This window comes from Symphalangus syndactylus, chromosome 23 (assembly GCF_028878055.3).
Source record: "Symphalangus syndactylus isolate Jambi chromosome 23, NHGRI_mSymSyn1-v2.1_pri, whole genome shotgun sequence".
Lineage (NCBI taxonomy): Eukaryota > Metazoa > Chordata > Mammalia > Primates > Hylobatidae > Symphalangus > Symphalangus syndactylus.
In genome coordinates this window covers 25960444-25980611 of record NC_072445.2, presented here as the reverse complement: position 1 = coordinate 25980611, position 20168 = coordinate 25960444, and the positions used below count along the sequence as shown (strand labels likewise).

Below are 20168 nucleotides of genomic sequence, written 5' to 3'. Positions count from 1 at the left end.
GCTAGAAGGAGGTAAATGCAGAGTAATTGCTTCTCATCTCTCCTTTTCTGCAAATAGGTAGAGGGAAATGATTGATGTTCATAGTGTATTGAGTCTTTTTTTAATAATTTCCCTTAAATAAAAGATAGATTTGAAAGTAGTTACAAAAGGAAAGAAAGAGCTAGAGAAAGCTGGTGTAAGATGATATTCTATTAATACCCATTGCTTGGAGTTCTGTTTGATGTCATTTGACTGAGGAAGTCACCACTTTCTCGCAAGCAAAAAGTTCAGTTGTTAAAAATGCAGGAAATATTCTAGAATGTGCTTACTATATGCTTAAAACTTAACTCACAGATACTGAGAATTATTTTCAATTTATCCTAAGCTTAAAATAAAGCGAGAGCTTAAAGCCAAAATCACAACTAAAATGATTTAAAATGAATTAACCTTATTTATTCAGTTATAGGTAAATACTCTCATTATTCTCTCACCTCAAATCAATAATAGATACTAATTTGAATGAATAGGCTAGAGATTTACCATTCTATTCTAGATGTATAAATAATTTTTAGAATAATAGACATGAACACAAACTATGAAAAATATATTTCTAAATAAATCAGCAGTCTGTTTCTCATGTTTCAAGGTTTCATTTCGAGTTTATTTGAATTTTTTTTGGGGGGGGGATAGGGTCTCACTCTGACACTCAGACTAGAGTACCGTGGTGTGATTATGGCTTACTGCAGCCTCTGCCGTAAGAGATCCTTCTGTGCTCAAGTGATCCACCCCAGCCTCCCTAGTAGCTGAGACTGCCGGCACTCACCACCACACCTGGCCAATTTTTGTATTTTTCTGTAGAGACAGGGTTTGACCATGTTGGCCAGGCTGGTCTCAAAGTCCTGGGCTCAAGTGATCTGCCCACGTTGGCCTTCCAAAGTGCTGGGATTACAGGCCTGAGACATTGCACTTGGCTTATTTGAATTCTTTGTAGGTCTTTTTTGGTTACATGGTTAACTGAAGTCGTTTCATATAAATTAGTTTTGATTTGTACTTTTATATAATTGTATGTTCCTCAAATTATCAGAATGATAACACATCTTTTTGAAGATGACCCACTCATAACCTAGCTTCATTTTATTTTAGGAGATAAACACCCAATAAAAGCACCCAAAAGTCAGGACATTTTGACTTGAAATATTTAATCCAGGCAATAAAGCTAGAAACTTGGATTCAGAATTTGAGATTTAGAAAAGGTTCAAACATTGTCAGTCTTTCTTTTTCAAAATAAATCTTATTCAGCCCATCTTTCTGAGATTCTAAAACTCAGATCTCTCAGAGCCTCAGATATTGTTGTGAAGAACAGACTTTTTAACACAAAACAAGATAATATTCCCTCTGCTCCCTGTAATATAAATGCATTTGTTGTGTGGCTTATTTTCTTTTATAATCAATATTGTACAGATTGTTAAAATTGATTATAAGCAACGTCCACTCTGGAAAGGAAACGTTGTGTTATATATGGGGAGAGAGATGAATTGGTTCACAAATTCAAGTGTGCAAGACTGTGTATTTCTAAAACTGAGTTTTGTTGTGAAGAACAGACTTTTGAATACAAAACAAGACAATATTCCCTCTGCTCCCTGTGATATAAATGCATTTGTTGTGTGGCTTATTTTCTTTTTTTAATTGATATTGTACAGATTATTAAAATTGATTCTAAGCAATGTCCACTCTGAAAGCAAAACATTGTGTTCTATGTGGAGAGAGAGATGAATCAGTTCACAAATATATTTTGAAAACTGAGTTTAATTTCTATTTTGAGTCCCATTTCATTAGGGAACATAAACCAAATTTAACCCAACTAAATCTGTTGCGTCTCTTCCCCAACACACACGCTCAATTTTTTCTAGGGTTCCATCTAAGTTCCTATCCTGTCCTCAACAGACATCTGTCCACACAGGAGTTTGCCAAGACATTCTCATCCCCATCTAGTCTCTAGGTGATAGTCTTTGCAGATGACTGCAATACCCACTTCATTAACACCACCAGGTCTGTTTCATTTGGAACTGTGCATTGCTGGAACAAGGAGAGCTCTGAGGCTGTCTCAACCCTGTCGGCCTAGGTACAGCACCCAGGCATTTCTACGTAATGCTAGTGAGTCATCTGGGGTAAAGCCCCACTCTACTCTGCAGAGGGTACTTGTTATTTTGTCCAGGATTCCCCTTGTGTCCACACCTCCCTGAAAAAGAAATAACTGGTAACTATGCCTCTTCCCTTGCCATCCTAGTAGTTCCCGCAGGAATTGCAATGTTCCACTACAACACTATTCCTCCCTCTCTTCACAGGCAATGGGTATCTGAGTAGGCTCTAGATACCAGCTGAGGTGATCAGCTGCTTGTCCTGCACTTTTGGAATTGGGGTCAAGAGATGCAACAAGTTCTCTCTCCAGTTGCCGTAGCTCTAATATGTAAAACGTAGGAGCTTCCAATGTACATTTGCCACGTGCAAGGAAATGAACAGAGAGGAGCAGAGATGAGGAACAGAGATAGGTAGAGTTCTGTGGAGGGCCAGCCCCTGGTCCTGGTTATCATACAATTATGTGACTGCAGACTGACACACAGTAGGCCACCAGGCTGTCAACTTCATGAGAGCAAGGATCACTCTGGTTTTGATTATTATTGTACTTCTAGTGCCTAGCATTGGTTCCTGCTGGCACACAGCAAATCGTTGTTGAATGAGTGAATGACACATTCTATTAATGTCTCCTATTTTTCTCCCTTCTTTCCTTACATAGGGAGACCCTTGGTCTCAGGAAGTTTGATGAAATCTAGTATCCAAACAGTCCTTGTTATTAACAACATTGTTCATTATTCACCCATCCAGCATTCAATCACAGAGAACCTCCAGTGAGCCAGGCATTTCTAGAAACTGAAAAAAGCCCAAAGAACATGGTCATTGAGATGCTTCTATTCTAGGCATGGGGGGTGGCGGGAAGGATAGGCCTCTAACATATAATCAGCATTTTTCAGGCCATTCAGCATGGGCTACAATTGGTTGACAACAACACAAACCCAATACTATTTCTCTGGCTGTAGCCTCACCTCACAGAGGTCCCTTGTATTTGCCCCTCTCCCTGACAGGCACCCCAGAAGCTCCCATTCTTGTCCTGCTGTAGCTACCTACAGCTCCAGGAACTCCTCCCACGGAGAGGAAGAGCAGTTCCCAGCTCTGTATGCCATCCAATGGCTGGTATATTAGTCCAAGTTCTCCAGAGAAACAGAACAAACAGGATATATATACACATATAACTGGAGATGTATTATAGGAATTGGCTTACGCGGTTATGGAGGCTGAGAAGTTCCAAGATCCACCATCTGCAGGCTAGAGAACCAGGGAAGCTGGTAGTGTAATTCAGTCCAAGTACTAAGGCCCGAGAATCAGGAGACTAAATGGTGTAAGTACCAAAGCCTGAAAAACAGGAGCACTGATGTCTGAAGTCAGAAGAAGATGGATGTTTCAGCTCAGGCAAAAAGAGCGAATTCATCCTTCCTCCACCCTTCTGTTCTATTTGGGCCCTCAATAGATTGGATGATGCTGGCCCAAATTGGTGGGAGTGATTTTCCTTACTCAGTCTTCTGATTCAAATGCTAATCTCTTCCAGAGACATCCTCACAGAAACACCCAGAAATATTATCTTACGAGCTATTTGAGCATCTCTTAGCCCAGTTGAGTGGACATGTACAATTAGCCATCATAGCTTTGCCACTCTGCCTAGCCCCATCTCGTTGAGATAGGCCACAATCTCAGATGTCTACACTTTCTCTGTGATAGGCATATCTTCCTTGCTGTTCTGAGCCTGGCAGCCTCTCACCTACCTGTTCTTTAGATCTCAGAAGACCTCTGAGAATGCTCACCTCTTTGTTCACCCTATATGGTCTAAAAAGGGGAGACATGAATAATCCACCCCTTGTTTAGCATATCATCAAGAAATAACCATAAAATGGGCAACCAGCAGCCCTCAGGGTTGCTCTGTCTATGGAGTAGCCATTCTTTTATTCCTTTACTTTCTTAATAAACTTGCTTTCACTTTACTCTGTGGACTTGCCCTGAATTCTTTCTTGTGCAAGATCCAAGAACCCTGTCTTGGGGTCTGGATCTGGACCCCTTTCCAGTAACATAACCTCATTGTAAGTTGAGGAGCATTTGTCTGTATATTTTCATAGTCATCATGTTGGAATCAGAATATAAAAAATGTCTGCGTGTTGCATTTGTTTGAAATATCTCTTAAATCTCTTCAATCTACAGGCTCCTCCTCCTTCTTTGTTTTCCGTTCAATTTTTTAAAACTTATTATGTAAATATAAAAGCAGAAAGTCCTTTGAAACGCATTGGTCACTAGGCCCAGAGAACACTGCTTCTCAAACAAACATGCATATAAATTCATTAAGTACAGACTCAGATTCTGCAGGTCTGGGTGGCAGCTAAGGTGCTGCATTTCAAACAGCCTCTCAGGTGATCCTTACCTTGCTTATCTGCAGACCACTGTGAATAGTAAGCCAGCTGAGTTCTACCTACAAATTTTGCTGATTTTACTATGCATCCCTGAAGTGTGCCTTTGTTTTCTGTATTTTCTATAAACTGGTATCTAGAAGTTTGACTGAATTCCAAGTTAACTATGTTGGCAAGAGTTCTTTGCAGGCAATACTGCATACTTTCCATTGTGTCACATCAGAGGGACCCTCATGTCTAGTTATCCCCGTTTTAATGATGCTCAATGTTTAGTGTTGTCAACCTGATCTTTCCACTGTCAAGCTATTAGTAGTTTTAGCAGCTGTTGTTCATCATTGTCCAGATTCATGGTTCTCAATCATGGCTGCATGTTAAAATCACCTGGGAAGATTTTAGAAGACACTGATAACAGGGTGCTCTTCCAGATCAATTGCTGGAACATGGAGCCTAGGGGTTAATTTCTGGGGTAGGGCTGAGGTTGTATGTATGGGAGGCCAAGGTTCTGTGTGTGCGTGTGTGTATGTGTGTGTTTTAAGCCCCTCAGAATATTCTAATAGGCAGCAGATAGGCCTAGGTCAACTTTTTTTTCATTCTGTCTTCCAAAATGGTAATATTTTCAATCTCACTTTTTTTCTTCATTAATTTTGCTGAGCTCTTAATGTGTAGAAGTGCTTGTTTTAAAAATGAGCCAGCTGCTATGCTGCAAAATAAATCAGCTCTCATTCATACCATAAAGACACTCCCTTTTTTTTTTTTTTTGAGACAGGATCTCACTCTGTAACCCAGGCTAGAGTGCAGTGGCATTGTTACAGGAAAGGGGTCCCAAGAGGGTTTTTGGATCTCACACAAGAAAGAATTCAGGGCGAGTCCATAGAGTAAAGTGAAAGCAAGTTTATTAAGAAAGTAAAGGAATAAAGAATGACTTCTCCATAAGCAGAGCAGCCCTGAGGGCTGCTGGTTGCCCATTTTTATGGTTATTTTTTGATGATATGCTAAACAAGGGGTGGATTACTCATGCCTCCCCTTTTTAGACCATATAGGATAACTTCCTGACATTGCCATGGCATTTATAAACTATCATGGTGCCGGTGGGAGTATAGCAGTGAGGACGACCAGAGGTCACTCTCGTCGCCATTTTGGTTTTGGTGGGTTTTAGCCAGCTTCTTTACTGCAATATGTTTTATCAGCAAGGGCTTTATGACCCATACCTTGTACCAACCTCCTATCTCATCCTGTGACTTAGAATGCCTTAACCATCTGGGAATGCAGCCCAGTAGGTCTTAGCCTTATTTTAGCTAGCCGGTATTCAAGATGGAGTTGCTCTGGTTCAAATGCCTCTCATCTGTCTCCCCTCCCTTTTATAAGAGAACCCTTAATCATAAGGGTGGCGGAGGGATGAAGATCCATCTTCTGTAACTTCTTCAGGCTGAATAGGGGCAATGATATTCCTGCCTAATTATCAGGGTCTCTTATATTCAGGCTAGAGCGGAGGTCAATCAGAAAGCATTAGTGAGGGTCATTCATGATTCTTGAGTTCTGACAAAAGGTGATACCTGGAAGATCAATAAGTGTTCAATTTAAGAAAACACTCAGTAAGCTTGTCCTGCATTCCCACAGACTACAACAGCAATATATTTCACAAGAGTAAAGCAAAATAAGTAAAATTACCCCATGTAAACTAAATTAGAGGGCTTTCCATGAACTGGGCAACTGTTGGAATCAAGCTGATATGGGTTCACTAGCTGATTCCAATGTACCCAGATTTAGAATAGTGATCCAGATTTTTACATTGCCCATCCCTTTTGTTTTTTCTGAGCAGAAGTTAGAGATCACTGGTTGGTGTTCACAGGAATAAGTAGGGATAGCCTAAATTGCAGAAACAAACTTAAAAACAACTGATGAGACTAGAATTTAATAACACATGTACCATAGTTCTTGAAACAATATTTCTCTCTCCAGTTTTCCATTTTTACTGAAGACACACTATAGTAAGACCAATTTGCTTTATTATACTTGGCCTGATTCTTTGTATAAAGTGCAGCAAGAATAATTATTTTTCACCTAAGCTCTTTTTAAATTGGCTTTAATGGAACTCTTACATAAAAAAAATCTTAGGCTGGGCGTGGTGGCTCACACCTGTAATCCCAGCACTTTGGGAGACCAAGGCAGGTGGGTCCCTTGAGGTCAGGAGTTCAAGACCAGCCTGGCCAACATGGTGAAACCCTGTCTCTACTAAAAATACAAAATTTAGCCAGGTGTGGTGATGAGCACCTATAATCCCAGCTACTAGGGAGACTGAGGCAGGAGAATCACTTAAACCCAGGAGGCGGAGGTTGCAGTAAGCTGAGATCATGCCACTGCACTCCAGCCTAGGAGACAGAGCAAGACTCCATCACAAAAAAAAAAAAAATTTTTTTTTAGATAAGACTTTTTGTAGAGCTGAGCCCTCCCATGGGTTTGTCCCCTCAAATACCAAAGAGTTGAGTAAATTCCTCTAATGTGAGTTTCCAAGTTATCTTGGAAACTCAAAAAAGGGCTCCTGGGCCTGTTACAAAGTGGCATTCTTTACTTACCACAGGTCAGAAACCCCGTGTAGACAAGGTATAAGGCCATTTCTCCCAAGGGACTTTTATTGGCTCCATAAGTCAAGTTTAATTCATTAAAGGAAAACACAGCTTTCTAGTTAAATCCTTGGTAAAATAACCAATATCGCCTGTTGCAAAAGAAAAAAGATTTTTATTGCACTTATGCAAATAACTATATCGCCATAAATTAAGAATACTCACAAATAGTTTCCAAAGTCTGGAGAAATTAGGTAGAGAGAAATAAAATGCTTCAAATTTTGTTCATAGGCATATACTTTCTTTAATTGCTAAAAGGTATAAATTACTAAAAAGAAAAGTTTCCTTGATTCTGATAAACAAAACAAAAGATTAGCAGCATTTTAAGCAAAAAGTTTAAAAGATTACTTTAGACTTCCATTAGTTTAGTCCATGCAGTTTTCTCTTGCTCTGCTTGATATTAGTGAATATTTCAACCCTCCATAAGAGTTCTGAAAGTTGCTTCCTCTATTTTACTGTCACAATTTCCAAAGTTATCAGAAACTTGCATTTAAGAACACCTGGTAGAGTTCTATAGTTGATTATAAACCACCTTTTAAAGAGGACCAAAACAAGACAATAATTGTTTGTGGATGACAAAATGTCTTAGGATAGCCACATTCAGAAACATGATTGACAAAGAAATTTGGTTTTCTCTGTGGCACAAATGATTTTATGTGACAATTATAATTATTAATAAGATACACTAAGTCATATAAGAAGTATAGGTGTTTTCCATAATTTTGGTACATATACCAATAACACATTTATACAAATACAGCCCAAAGAAAACCAAACACCATTTCATATTTGACAATGCTTCCTGTATGACTTTTACACCAAATAAGCCAAATGTCACTGTTGCATTAGTGCATTATTGATGTCAATCTCAATTGTTAATAAAATCTTATAGAAAAATGTATTTAATCTCAATCAGTTTGACCATAAGGTAAAATTTTCATAAAGCTTTTATAAGCCTTTACAAATTTTTGTTAAGGATCAGATCATAAGTAAGTTTTTGCTTTAAGAAAAACCTGTGCTTTTATTCCAATGTTTAGTTTACAGAAAAACTGAATAATACCCCTTTAACTTTAGCCAACATGTTCATACACAGAATTTCTTTTATGAAATTAATTTTTCACAAACCTCCACAACCTGCTGAAACCTTCAGCTTTACTCTGTCTAACTGAAAACAATCCTTTAACCTTCTAATCTAGGCAAAAAAAAATCCACATTCTCATGGCTTGTTATAATTTTTTTTTTTTTTTTACCAAAAACATCTTTCACTATTCTGTATGCCCTGTGTGTAGAACTGTTTCTTCAGTAGTCTTAATTACAAATTCAATATAACTTTTAGCAATATTCACTTATGGTGAAAAACCTGGTAAGTAAGCAATTTTAATTATGCACTAGGTGTGGAGCCTAGCCTAGGACACACCAGGCAGAAGTGCAGATAAGGGCTGACTCTTTCCAGCACAGCTAGGGGGCACAGCTTTCCATATGTCCCCAGGCCTTATCTAGAATCTGATGCTTCAAAGTAAGTAAATTGAACAATTTTCAAAAGTCAAAGAAGCAGTTTATGACCTTAAGGCATTTAGCAAACTTAATATCTGACCTGCATAATTTAGAGCAAATGTTTATATTTTTGAAGACATTTTTATTTTACCAATAATCTTTAAAACTGCCTTTATTTCCCAAAGATTACCTAAGTTACATGAACTAAATAAAAGGCATTAAACTTTTTACTCTTCTGACAAAAATTTGATTTAAAGCACTTATTTTTAAGCCAAATGATTAAAGCTCTTTTATATCACATGCCATATATATATATATATATATATATAGAGAGAGAGAGAGAGAGAGAGAGAGAGAGAGACAGAATAAGATAAAGGACTTATTCCCTGAGCTGGAAATTGAACTCTGAACCCAGGCCACCATTGTGAAAAGAGAAAGCATGGCCACATGGTTATAAGGTCAAGCTCCCAAGGACATAACTTGGTCATAAGGACAAGTTTGCTGGGGTGTCTTGAACAGCAGACTCATAGGGATCCTAGGCCCACATTCTATCCTAAAGTACTCCTCTCCATTATAGAATGCAGAAAGACACACAAAGCACACTAGATTTACTGAAGCTTAAGATTAACCTTGCAAATCCTTTTCCCCATTAATCAAAACTTTACAGAGAAGATGAACAGTAATTTTTACCGTTCATTTATCCAGTTGAGAGAGAGAAAGAGCACTGCCTGAGGTAGGATGGGGAAGGCGAAGAGCGAAGAGCTCAGGGAGGCCAGAGAAAGAGTCACCCATTGCAGCTGACACTGAGACGTTCAGGTGGCCGCTTGTCAGCAGTGAAGGGATTTTTTCCAGCAGTTTCATCAGCTCTCAAGTTTCCATTTTTACGGAAGAAAAAGCTCCCCATGTCCCATGATCCTGTACATGCCTAATCCTGTCACCCACAGCCATCGGCAAAGAGTGCAAGACAGACTAATCCAAAGAGAATAGCAGTTAATGTCCCATAGTGCCAAACCCATTCTTAGCCAAAAGGGACTTTACCAAGAGAGGCCTCTAACCCCCTAAATCTTAGAAGGCACTCTAACCCTCCTAAGTTGCACCTCTAGCCCAAGGTCGGTCAAGCATCCTTGTCTTTTATTAAGGGGGGCCTCTAACCCACTCTGTCTTAGGAGCAGTTCTAACTCCCCTAAGTTGGGCCTCTAACCCAAACCCATTATTTACCCAGGTACCCCACCACTTACCCAAAGTCAGCCAATCAGTGCTACAGTTTATTTCCTTTGGGTCGGAGGTCTCCTCAGTATTGTTCCTTCTGTAGGCCACCAGAAAGATGTTACCGGACCTCACCACTTACCCAAAGTTAGCCTTTGGGTTGGGGTTTCCACACTATAGTCCCATCTGCATTCCAGAAAGATGTTACAGGAAAGGGGTCCTGATCCAGACCCCAAGAGAGGGTTCTTGTATCTCGTGCAAAAAGAATTCAGGGTGAGTCCATACAGTAAAGTGAAAGCAAGTTTATTAAGAAAGTAAAGGAATAAAAGAATGGCTACTACATAGACAGAGCAGCCCCAAAGGCTGCTCTTTGCCCATTTTTTTTTTTGAGACGGAGTCTTGCTCTGTCCCCCAGGCTGGAGTGCAGTGGCGCAATCTCGGCTCACTGCAAGCTCTGCCTCCCGGGTTCACGCCATTCTCCTGCCTCAGCCTCCTGAGTAGCTGGGACTACAGGCGCCCGCCAACACGCCCGGCTAATTTTTTGTATTTTTAGTAGAGACGGGGTTTCACCGTGTTAGCCAGGATGGTCTCGATCTCCTGACCTCGTGATCCGCCCGCCTCAGCCTCCCAAAGTGCTGGGATTACAGGCTTGAGCCACCGCGCCCGGCCTCTTTGCCCATTTTTATGGTTATTTCTTGGTGATATGCTAAACAAGGGGTGGGTTATTCATGCCTTCCCTTTTTAGACCATATAGGGTAACTCCCTGACATTGTCATGACATTTGTCAACTGTCGTGGCGCTAGTGGGAGTGTCGCAGTGAGGATGACCAGAGGTCACTCTCGTAGCCATTTTGGTTTTGGTGGGTTTTAGCTGGCTTTTTTACTGCAACCTGTTTTATCAGCAAGGTCTTTATGACCTGTATCTTGTGCCAACCTCCTATCTCATCCTGTGACTTAGAATGCCTTAAGCGTCTGGGAATGCAGTGCAATAAGTCTTAGCCTTATTTTAGCTAGCCCCTATTCAAGATGGACTTGCTCTGGTTCAAACACCTCTGACAGCATGATCTTAGCTCACTGATGCTTCAGCCTCCTGGACTCAAGTGATCCTCCTGCCTCAGCTTCCCAAGTAGCTTGGAATGCAAGCATGTATCATCATGCTCAGCTAATGTTGTTTTTATTTTTTCAAATTTTTTGTAGAGATGGTTCACACTATGTTACCCAGGCTGGTCTCAAATTCCTAGCCCCAAGCCATCCTCCCACTTCAGCCTCCCAAAGTGCTGGGATTACAGGCATGAGCCACCAAGCCTGGCCCACTTCTACCTCTAAAGCCACTCTACCCCTTTTCACAGTCCCCTGTGCTTTCCGGGACTCCCTCTCCAGGTACCTCAAGCTGCCTTTGGATGTCCAGAGCCTGGCACCCAACCAAGGCTACCCCTCATTCCCCACAAGCCTCATAGACTATTCTGGGGTGGGGATGGGGGGCTTTTAATTTCCATATTTCTGTACTGTTTTAACTTCTTCAAAATGACCATGGGTTATGTTTCTAAAAAAAAAAAAAAAAAACCTTTACAAAGAAGAAAAAAAGTAGGAAAAGGCACATTTTGCCTAACTCTGTGCTTCCATTTGAAGTCCCAATGACTCCTTGAAAATCCTCTTGAATGCTGATTCTAGGTTTCAGAAGATGCAATAATTCAAATACCAAGATTAATCTGGGAAGTGAAACTTCAGCCTCCCCTAACTCCACCCAGTTTCTCCAGGCTGGGCTTGCCTTGATTGGAAAGGGAGGAAGATGCGCATACAAAAAGAGAAAAGATTGGTATGCTAAAACCTTACCCCTTACTACAGGAAGAAAAGCTGGTCAGCCTTACTCTTTAATTCCTTCCGTCTGGCTTCCTCACTCTCTTTCTATTTAAAAGTAATATACCAGTTGTTCATTTAGTTTCTTTTTTTCAAGAAATTTAGAACACCAATTTGTGAGGATAAATTCCGTTTGTGAGAAAGAACACAGAATGCAAGCAGCCTTGTAGCTGAGAAGCAGCTTTAATTTGGGGCATAAGTTGCAAGTCCACAGCTTTGTGATCAACCTTGTGCTGCTCTGTAAGCTTGTATTTATCCTTCTCTGTGCAGAAGAGTCTCAATCAGTCTCTCTATGTTGATTTTCAGAAATCCTTAAGCATGGAGGGGAAGCCCAAGCTTTACTACTTCAATGGAAGAGGCAGGATGGAATCCATCCGATGGCTCTTGGCTGCAGCTACAGTAGAGGTAAGATGTGGATTTATTCAGATTATTTTGTCTTGGGGTCATTGAGCACTTACTTAGGGAAAAGTTGTAGAAAACTCTTTATATGATTCCCAGGAAAAAAAGCAATTTTCACCACACAGTCTTTAAACATTGGGCTGTGAATTACATAGTTCTTTCAAATAAATGCCCAAATACTGTGATAACTGGTTGCTGATACTAAGCTCATCCTAGGTGATACAAATAAAGTTCTATATGGTTAGCAAAGAAAAGAAGGAAGAATTTGAAAAGGGAGGAGGGAAGGGAGGGAGGGAAGGAAGGAGGAAGAAAGGAAGGAAGGAAGGAAGGAAGGAAGGAAGGAAGGAAGGAAGGAAGGAACTCTGCTTCTTCTCACTTCATTCTTACCAGCCAGGTGTTGCATTCATTTAACTACATTTGTCTCAAGAATAATAAGAAACAGATCATTTTCTTTAAAAGTTTAGAGCAATCCACGGTCCACCCCCCTCCTCTCAGGGCTCACCCTGGTAAAGCCCTTGTTGGAACTGGAGATTGAGCTCTGCCTCTCTGAGTTCTTGGAGCCTGGCCGGATCAGATAGCCTAAGTTACCTCAGAGTTCCTGACATGAAAAATTGTAGGAGAAACCGAAATCACAAACATATGCATTTTTCATCATACTTCATAAATATTGTAAGTTGTAAGTAAATAGTGTTTAGGAAAAAAATAAGTAAAGCATGTTTAGGCAAAAAATGCTGCTTTCTGGAAAGCTTTGTTTTATACCTTGGTAATCACTGTCCATATTCTCGTATTTGTTAACTTTGGAATATGATGACTTCCTTTTATAATAATTATTTACCTAAAATTACACATTTACCAAGATGATAATATTGAAGATGTAGTAGGCTTGGTGAGAGGGCAGCCTAGCTCCGGTTCTTCTATCATTCAGCTGAAAGACTTCAGGCAAGTCACTTGACCTCTCTGGGCTTCCTAAGCAACCAAAGGAAGCTTTGGTTAAGAAGAGCTCCAGGCTGGGCGCAGTGGCTCACGCTTGTAATCCCAGCACTTTGGGAGGCCGAGGCGGGCGGATCACGAGGTCAGGAGATCGAGACCACGGTGAAACCCCGTCTCTACTAAAAATACAAAAAATTAGCCGGGCGTGATGGCGGGCGCCTGTAGTCCCAGCTACTCGGAGAGGCTGAGGCAGGAGAATGGCGTGAACCCGAGAGGCGGAGCTTGCAGTGAGCCGTGATTGCGCCACTGCACTCCAGCCTGGGCGACAGAGCGAGACACCGTCTCAAAAAAAAAAAAAGGAGAGCTCCAATATTATAAGGTCAGCCGCTGCCTTTCCTTTTTTCCTGGTGAAAACATGAGAGAGAAAAAGAGACCCACCAACTCTCTCTCTGAACCATGGAAGTTTTTTGGAGCATCGAAAGTAGTGAAGAGAAAACCATCTAGTATTGGGGATCGTAAAGCAGACCCAGAGAGAACTTATTTTGCAAAAACAAAAAGCGGAGGGGATAAAGACGAACTTCCTCCCCATATCCACACTCACACTCTACCCTTGCATACAGATTATTTTAAAATTTATAAGCATCCAATTTCTACTTCTGAATGCCACATTTCTGTTCATTAAGACATAGTCATAAAGAAAATAATATGGCTACTAAACGTCTGCTCATTTTTAGAGAAAGGCCAATATGGATGGCTGAAAATTTTTATCCACATTTTCTAATTTTTCTACGAGTTTTAGCACTTCTGCAATAATATTGAAAATATTTTTAAATAAATAAGGGGAAGAGAGCTTTACATTCATCTTCTTTGTCTTATAAAAATGGCAGAATTCCCTGAGACTGAAATGTCTCTTGCTCTTGTGTTTGAGAGTTGAAGTTAATGCTGGTCTTCAGGTATAGGAATGAGAGTGATAGGACATCAAGGTTTAACACTATTTAACATTAAGTACTTAGGAATTATGACCAGGAAGCTATGTATTGGCATCTTCTCTGAATACTTTTTATTACTCCAAATTGTAAAATTTAACATTTCAAATTATTTTTTATTGTAAAATGGATAGAATACAATCTTGGAAAAATAATATTTTCCAGTTTTTGTTGGGTTTTTACATCTATATGCTAGAAAATATTAATAATACAGGAAAATTAATTATATTTCAATTTTATGTTAAAATTATACTATACAAAATGCACACATTTAATTGGTAAATGTATTTTAAAGCGAAAGTATCCAGAAGTTAATTGGTGACAATCTAACAATAACACTGATAAAAACTCTTGTGAGTGGTAAGAAAAGATAGCTTGATTTATGTTTCCTTAAATATGCAACAAAGGATCTTTTAAGTTAATTTTGTTTTATTGTTAGATTGTTACCAAGTAACTCCTAAGATTAGCTGCAACTTAATTCCTATGTCTAAGCCTCTTTGGCTTGAAGAGAAGGTATGTAATGAGACAATCAAACATTTGCCTGTTCTTTAGCACTGGGAATAAGGGGGAACAAACACCACCCAAGGGAAAGTTATGAGAAAAAAAATAACAATGGTCAAATACTGAGCCAAGATGGGAGTTAGTCTTTACTATACATTATGTCATTTAACCATCATGACAGCACCACCAGTAGGTATTAGCTTCATTTCACATATTAGGAAACTGAAATTCGAAGACAGTAACTTATCTGAGCCAATTAAGGGGAGTAGCCTGCATTCAAATTGCGGCTGAAAAGTTTACCAGGCAAGTTATATCTGCACAATAGTAGACTATAGATATTTCTCAATCAACTGAGTTCAGTAAACCCTTTGCTTTGGTTTTATGTAAAAACTTCCTTGCTTTCATAAGATCCAGAAAACGACAGCATGGGTTCAATAACTTACTTGAAATATTGGTTTAATTGGTGGTTAGGCCTTTTACTTTCTATTCCTTTCTGTGATATCAACAGTAATAACAATAAAAATGTTAACAGCAACATATTCTTATATTCTTTCACTTTTCAATTTGAAGAAAACCTTTTTGAAACAGACGAAGAATTTGAGAAATTAATCCAAGGTGAGATAAACGCCTTGTTATTCGTGATGTTGCATTAGACCAAAGAGATGAGATGGTGTCTCCATTAATATGAAAGTCTCTCTCTCTCTCTGTCTCCCTCATATTCTAAATAAGAGCAGTGAAAATTATGTAAACAGTATCTATCCATATCCTATCTCCATATAAGGAAGGTAGTGCTGGGATCTTGCAACTAGGAGGAGCCCTGCCTCCAAGCCTCTAAGCTGTAATAATTCCAACCCCCTTCCTTTGTTTTTGTTGCCCTAGGAATAATGTCTGCTTTCACAGTTGCCAACTTCATGATACTGCACTGTTCCTTTGTTGCTTTCAGCTCTCCAAGATATAGTTCATTCCTTTATATTTAACGTTCTGTGCTAAAGTACCTGAAGTGGTTCTGTCTCCCAGCTAGACCCTGAAACAATGGAAAGGAGAACTGCCTCAACTTCAGGTGTTAAATGGGAAAAGGGCAGAGCCAGCCTTACTGTTGCCATTTGAAGGCAGAGAGAGAGAAAGAGAGAAAGTCCCTCCAGTCTTTTAAATTAAACGATTCTTCTCTCTAGTTACAGTTGGTTGGCTGGTTGGTTGATTGGTTGGTTGGTTTTAATGCAAAGATTCCTTGGGAAGATTGAAAAAGCCCAAAGCAGAGAGCTGTCAGCCAGAAGGGAGATCACTGGGATTCCAAGAAAGGAGGGGTAGGACATGGAAGGTTGATGTAGAAGAACAGTGGGAAACCATGTGTAGAAGAAGGTGCAGGGAGGCAAATGTCAAGACATGCTTTGAATTCCAGGCAGTTTAAATATTTATGCTTATTTTCCTATAAGAAAATGGGGAATAACGGAAAGGTTTTAGGCAGAGGCTTATGGCTTCAGGAAAACAGCCAAGCAGAGCATGTTGGGTAGATAAATGTTGTGGTAGTTCAGAGGTAAAAAGAGGGTGACCGTAGGAAAGGAGAGTAAGGAATGACAAAGGACAATTCTTGGCCAGACAGAAAGCTTTGTGCCTACCAGAGTACTCAACATCATTTTCTTGCACCCTACACATTTTTGTATGAGTGAATGGGTAAATATTTCTCCTTTTACTTGGCGTCTGAAAATATTTGATTACATAGTTCTATTTTGTAGCACCTTTAAAGAAAACAGTTATTACTATCACAGACAATAAATAAGCCAACTTTCCTTTGTGTATTTTAAGGTGGAACCCTGATGTATGGACAAGTGCCCATGGTCAAAACTCACGGAATGAATTAGGTAGAAACCAGAGCCATCCTAAGATACATAGCTGCAAAATATGACTTGTATGGAAGGAACATGAAGGAACAAGCCTGGTACAACAATCACTTCTTTCATAGAATAAAACTTAAAAAAAAAAAAGTTTTAAGCTTGTTAGCAGTCATGTGTAGCGTAGTTCTTGACAGATTAATAGAAAGTTATTTTCTGGTTACCTTTTTATTATAGAAAAATCTAACATATCAAAGGAGAGAGACTAGTATAATAAACCCTATGTACAAAATGTACAAAGTTTACCTTTGACAATGACTAATTCATGGCCAATTAAACAGTTTCTTTAATTTTCTGATTCTATATTTAGCTCTTTATTAGCTATTTATTGTTTCTTTATTTACTAAAGCAAAGACATTAGTAAAGTACATCTACCACTTTCTTGTGAATTTGTGTTTCCTCCACAAAGTGGAAGTGGCACACAGAATAAATCACCAGAACACAGACCCAACATTTTCGGGGGGAGGGGCATTCTATCCCCACGCAATTATTTCTAGAAGTAGTTGTTGGAAACTACCTCATTAATCTCTGGTCACACCAACATCTGCCCCCTGGCCTCCCAGACAGTAGTTAGTTCCCTTGTGCAGACATCAGTCCTTTTACAATAGGCAGACCCATCTACAAACTGACAAAATAGTCTTATCTTACCTGGGGTTTATAACAGCAACCCTAAATTGTAAATTATTGCACAGAATTAGAAAACCATTAATTGGTAAACAACAAATAATCCATCTTTACTAAACGAGATGTGTTTTAAATAAATTTCTGAAGCCATTGTTTTATTTCAAAAATGCATGTGTTTTCAGAAACTGAGCTTTAAACCCTTCAATGTAGTAAAAATTTTAAAATTGATCTCGTATTTTTAAATCTCAACAAAAGTTTTCTCTTGCTTTCTAGTAGTTTCTCACTGACTTTGAAACCAAATTTCTGCTGAAACCAAATTACATCCCTGCAGTGTAGTTTAACATGTTCCCCGTCTCCGTATTTTTATAAATTGGTAGTTGGGTTTAGAGGCTTTATCAGATTCAGGTTCTAGTGGGTTTTGCAAGGTTACTTTCAGTGTCATTGTGTTCCTCTGTTAGGAAACATAAAATATCTGCTTGTCTATTCTTTACGATATCAGTAGCCATTGGTGTTCAGTGCTAACATTCCTTCTGCATCTATTATCTGAAATATTTCTGTTTTTTTTGTTTTGTTTTGTTTTGTTTTTGAGACAGAGTCTCACTCTGTAGCCCAGGCTGTAGTGCAGTGGTGCGATCTCGGCTCACTGCAACTTCTGCCCCCTGGGTCCCGGTTCAAGCAATTCTCCTGCCTCAGCCTCCCGAGTAGCTGGGATTATAGGCACATACCACCACGCCCAGCTAATTTTTGTATTTTTAGTACAGACAGGCCTTCACCATGTTAGCCAGGCTGGTCTTGAACTCCTGACCTCGTGATCCGCCTGCCTCGGCATCCCAAAGTGCTGGGATTACAGGCATGAGCCACCGCGCTCGGCCTGAAATATTTCTATAAAGAAAAGCTTCTGCTAACACAAGAAAGTGGCTAACAAGAAAAATAAAAGATCAAAAAAGAAAAACAAGGGTCAGGAACGGTGGTTCATGCCTGTTATCCTAGCACCTTGGGAGGCAGAGGCAGGTGGATCACATGAGGCCAGGAGTTCGAGACCAGCCTGGCCAATACGGCAAAACCCCGTCTCTACTAAAAATACAAAAATTAGCTGGGTGTGGTGGTGCTCGCCTGTAATACCAGCTAATCGAGAGGCTGAGTCACTTGAACCCAGGATGCAGAAGTTGCAGTAAGCTGAGATTGTGCCACTGCACTCCAGCCTGGTCAACAGAATGAGACTCTATGGCAAAAAAAAAAAAAAAAAAAAAAAAGGAAAGAGAAAACTTCCTTTCATCTACTATCTGGTTACTTGGACATACAGTTTTCAAGACTGATGCTTGATTCTTTCCCTTTGTTTACCAATTTTCCAAATAATGAGTTGTTTCATTTGCAGTGACCAGTTAATTAGTGTTATTTTCATATCATTATGAACTCATCAATTTAAAACATCTTTGATGTGTTTCAATTTACTTCAGGTGTCATTCTTATTTATGCTCGAATTTTCCCACCTTTGGCCAATGGGAGCCAATGGGAATTTTTGGTCTGACCCGAGTGGTCTCTGATAACTTCCTTATTATCTGGTATAAGATGAAAATCCCAATTAATTCTGAACATCTCCTGCTCCAGACCTGGACTCAGTCATTTCTCTAAGAAGCTCTGGTTCCTTTCAATGAAAAACAGTTTTTAAATAGATCTTTCATATAAACTGAAAATGGATTATTTACTATTAGTGCTTTCATTGGCATATTATTGTGATAAAACCTTGTACATGTTAGAAACTTTGTATTTTAAAACTCTTTCAAATGTGTAAACCCACAACAATCCTAATGCTAAGAATAGTACTCTTCTGGTTATCTGTTGCTATAGAATATGATCTCTCACGGTGCTGAGTTGACAGGGCTCAGCGGGTGGTTCTCTCCAAGTCTCTCATGGAGTGCTTTACTCATGTGTCTGGCACTTGGGTTGGGAGGGCTGGTGTCATGACAGATCCCTATTGACTTCAGTAGGGATGGCACCATGTTTGAGAGTCTGAAGAAGAGACCTAGAGCCAGCAAACAAGACTTGGGATTTATTGAGGGGACTTACATACAACACGGTCCAGTGGTGGCAGGCTGGACAGGAGAACCACAACCGTTTGTAAAAAGCATGCTGGTTATAGAGCATTTTCACTTAGCACCCTCTCCCTTGCAACCTCCACCTGGCAACCTTCATGTAACCCAGAACAAAGGGCCTCAATCCCTTGCATAGCCTGCATTCCATGGGATGGGCCAGGGGTTCAGATGATCCCCATAGATAAGGAATGAATCTCTAGGTTGGCCACTCCTGGATTCCTTAGCTTGGAACTCCAGACACACATTCTTCTTAGACCACAGGACCATTCTCAGGGTATTGCTATCAAGTGCATCTCCCATACAGCTGGACCATATGGGCCTAGTGGGGCATCTGTCTCTCTCCACATGCCTTCTTCACAGGACTAGCTTGGGCTTCCACATGGCATGAGGTTCTCAGTGTAGTTGGACTTTGTACATAGTAGCTGGATGGCCTCTAAGCAAATGTTCCAAGAGGACCCCGTGGAAGCTGTGAGGCTTATGTCCTAGATATACGAGTCCAAGGACATTACTTCCTCATATTCCATTGGCCAAGCAAGTCTCCAAGGCCCACTCAGATTCAAGGGGAGAATGAAACATACTCTCAATAGGAGAAGTAGCAAAGAATCTGAGGCCATTTCAAGACATGCACTGCTATTGTAGGTTAAAGTTAAAGGAATTGTGGTTCAAAAAGATTAAGAGACTCATCTTGGACCCAGACCGAAGTTTCCCAAGGCCCACACCAGTAGTCTCACTATGTCGTGGTGTCTTGTCAAACATAACATCCGTGTTTCCATACATTCTGGCACAGAGATGTGGGTGGTGGCAAGTGGGAACTTGTGGAGTAAGTTTTGTATTCTATGAAATTGCTCTACCATGTTTGAGAACCTTCAATCCAGATGGAGATGTGTTTGGCAGTGCAGAGGTCCTTATTACCTCTTCTTCCGCATTCATCACCAGTAGCAGCATGGGTGATCTCACTATTATTACAACAACTAAATAGCCATAAATGATATTTGCCCAATTTGCTGTTTTGGGATTAATACTTTGTGTGTATGTATTTTATGTATCAATTATGTAACTAGTGTTACATAATTGATAGTCAC

The 20168-nt window shown here is 39.9% G+C and overlaps 1 long non-coding RNA gene across 2 annotated transcripts in view; it reads right to left on the bottom strand.

The window, feature by feature from the left end:
• The window catches only part of LOC134735675 (uncharacterized), a 48564-nt gene extending 40562 nt beyond the window's left edge, over window positions 1-8002 (bottom strand). For both annotated transcript variants that reach the window (XR_010119026.1, XR_010119025.1), the window contains exons 1-2: window positions 7061-8002; window positions 3317-3447 (exon numbers count right to left, since the gene is read on the bottom strand). This is a non-coding gene — a long non-coding RNA (uncharacterized lncRNA). The remainder of the gene's footprint in view (window positions 1-3316; window positions 3448-7060) is intronic.
• Window positions 8003-20168: the final 12166 nt, after the last annotated feature.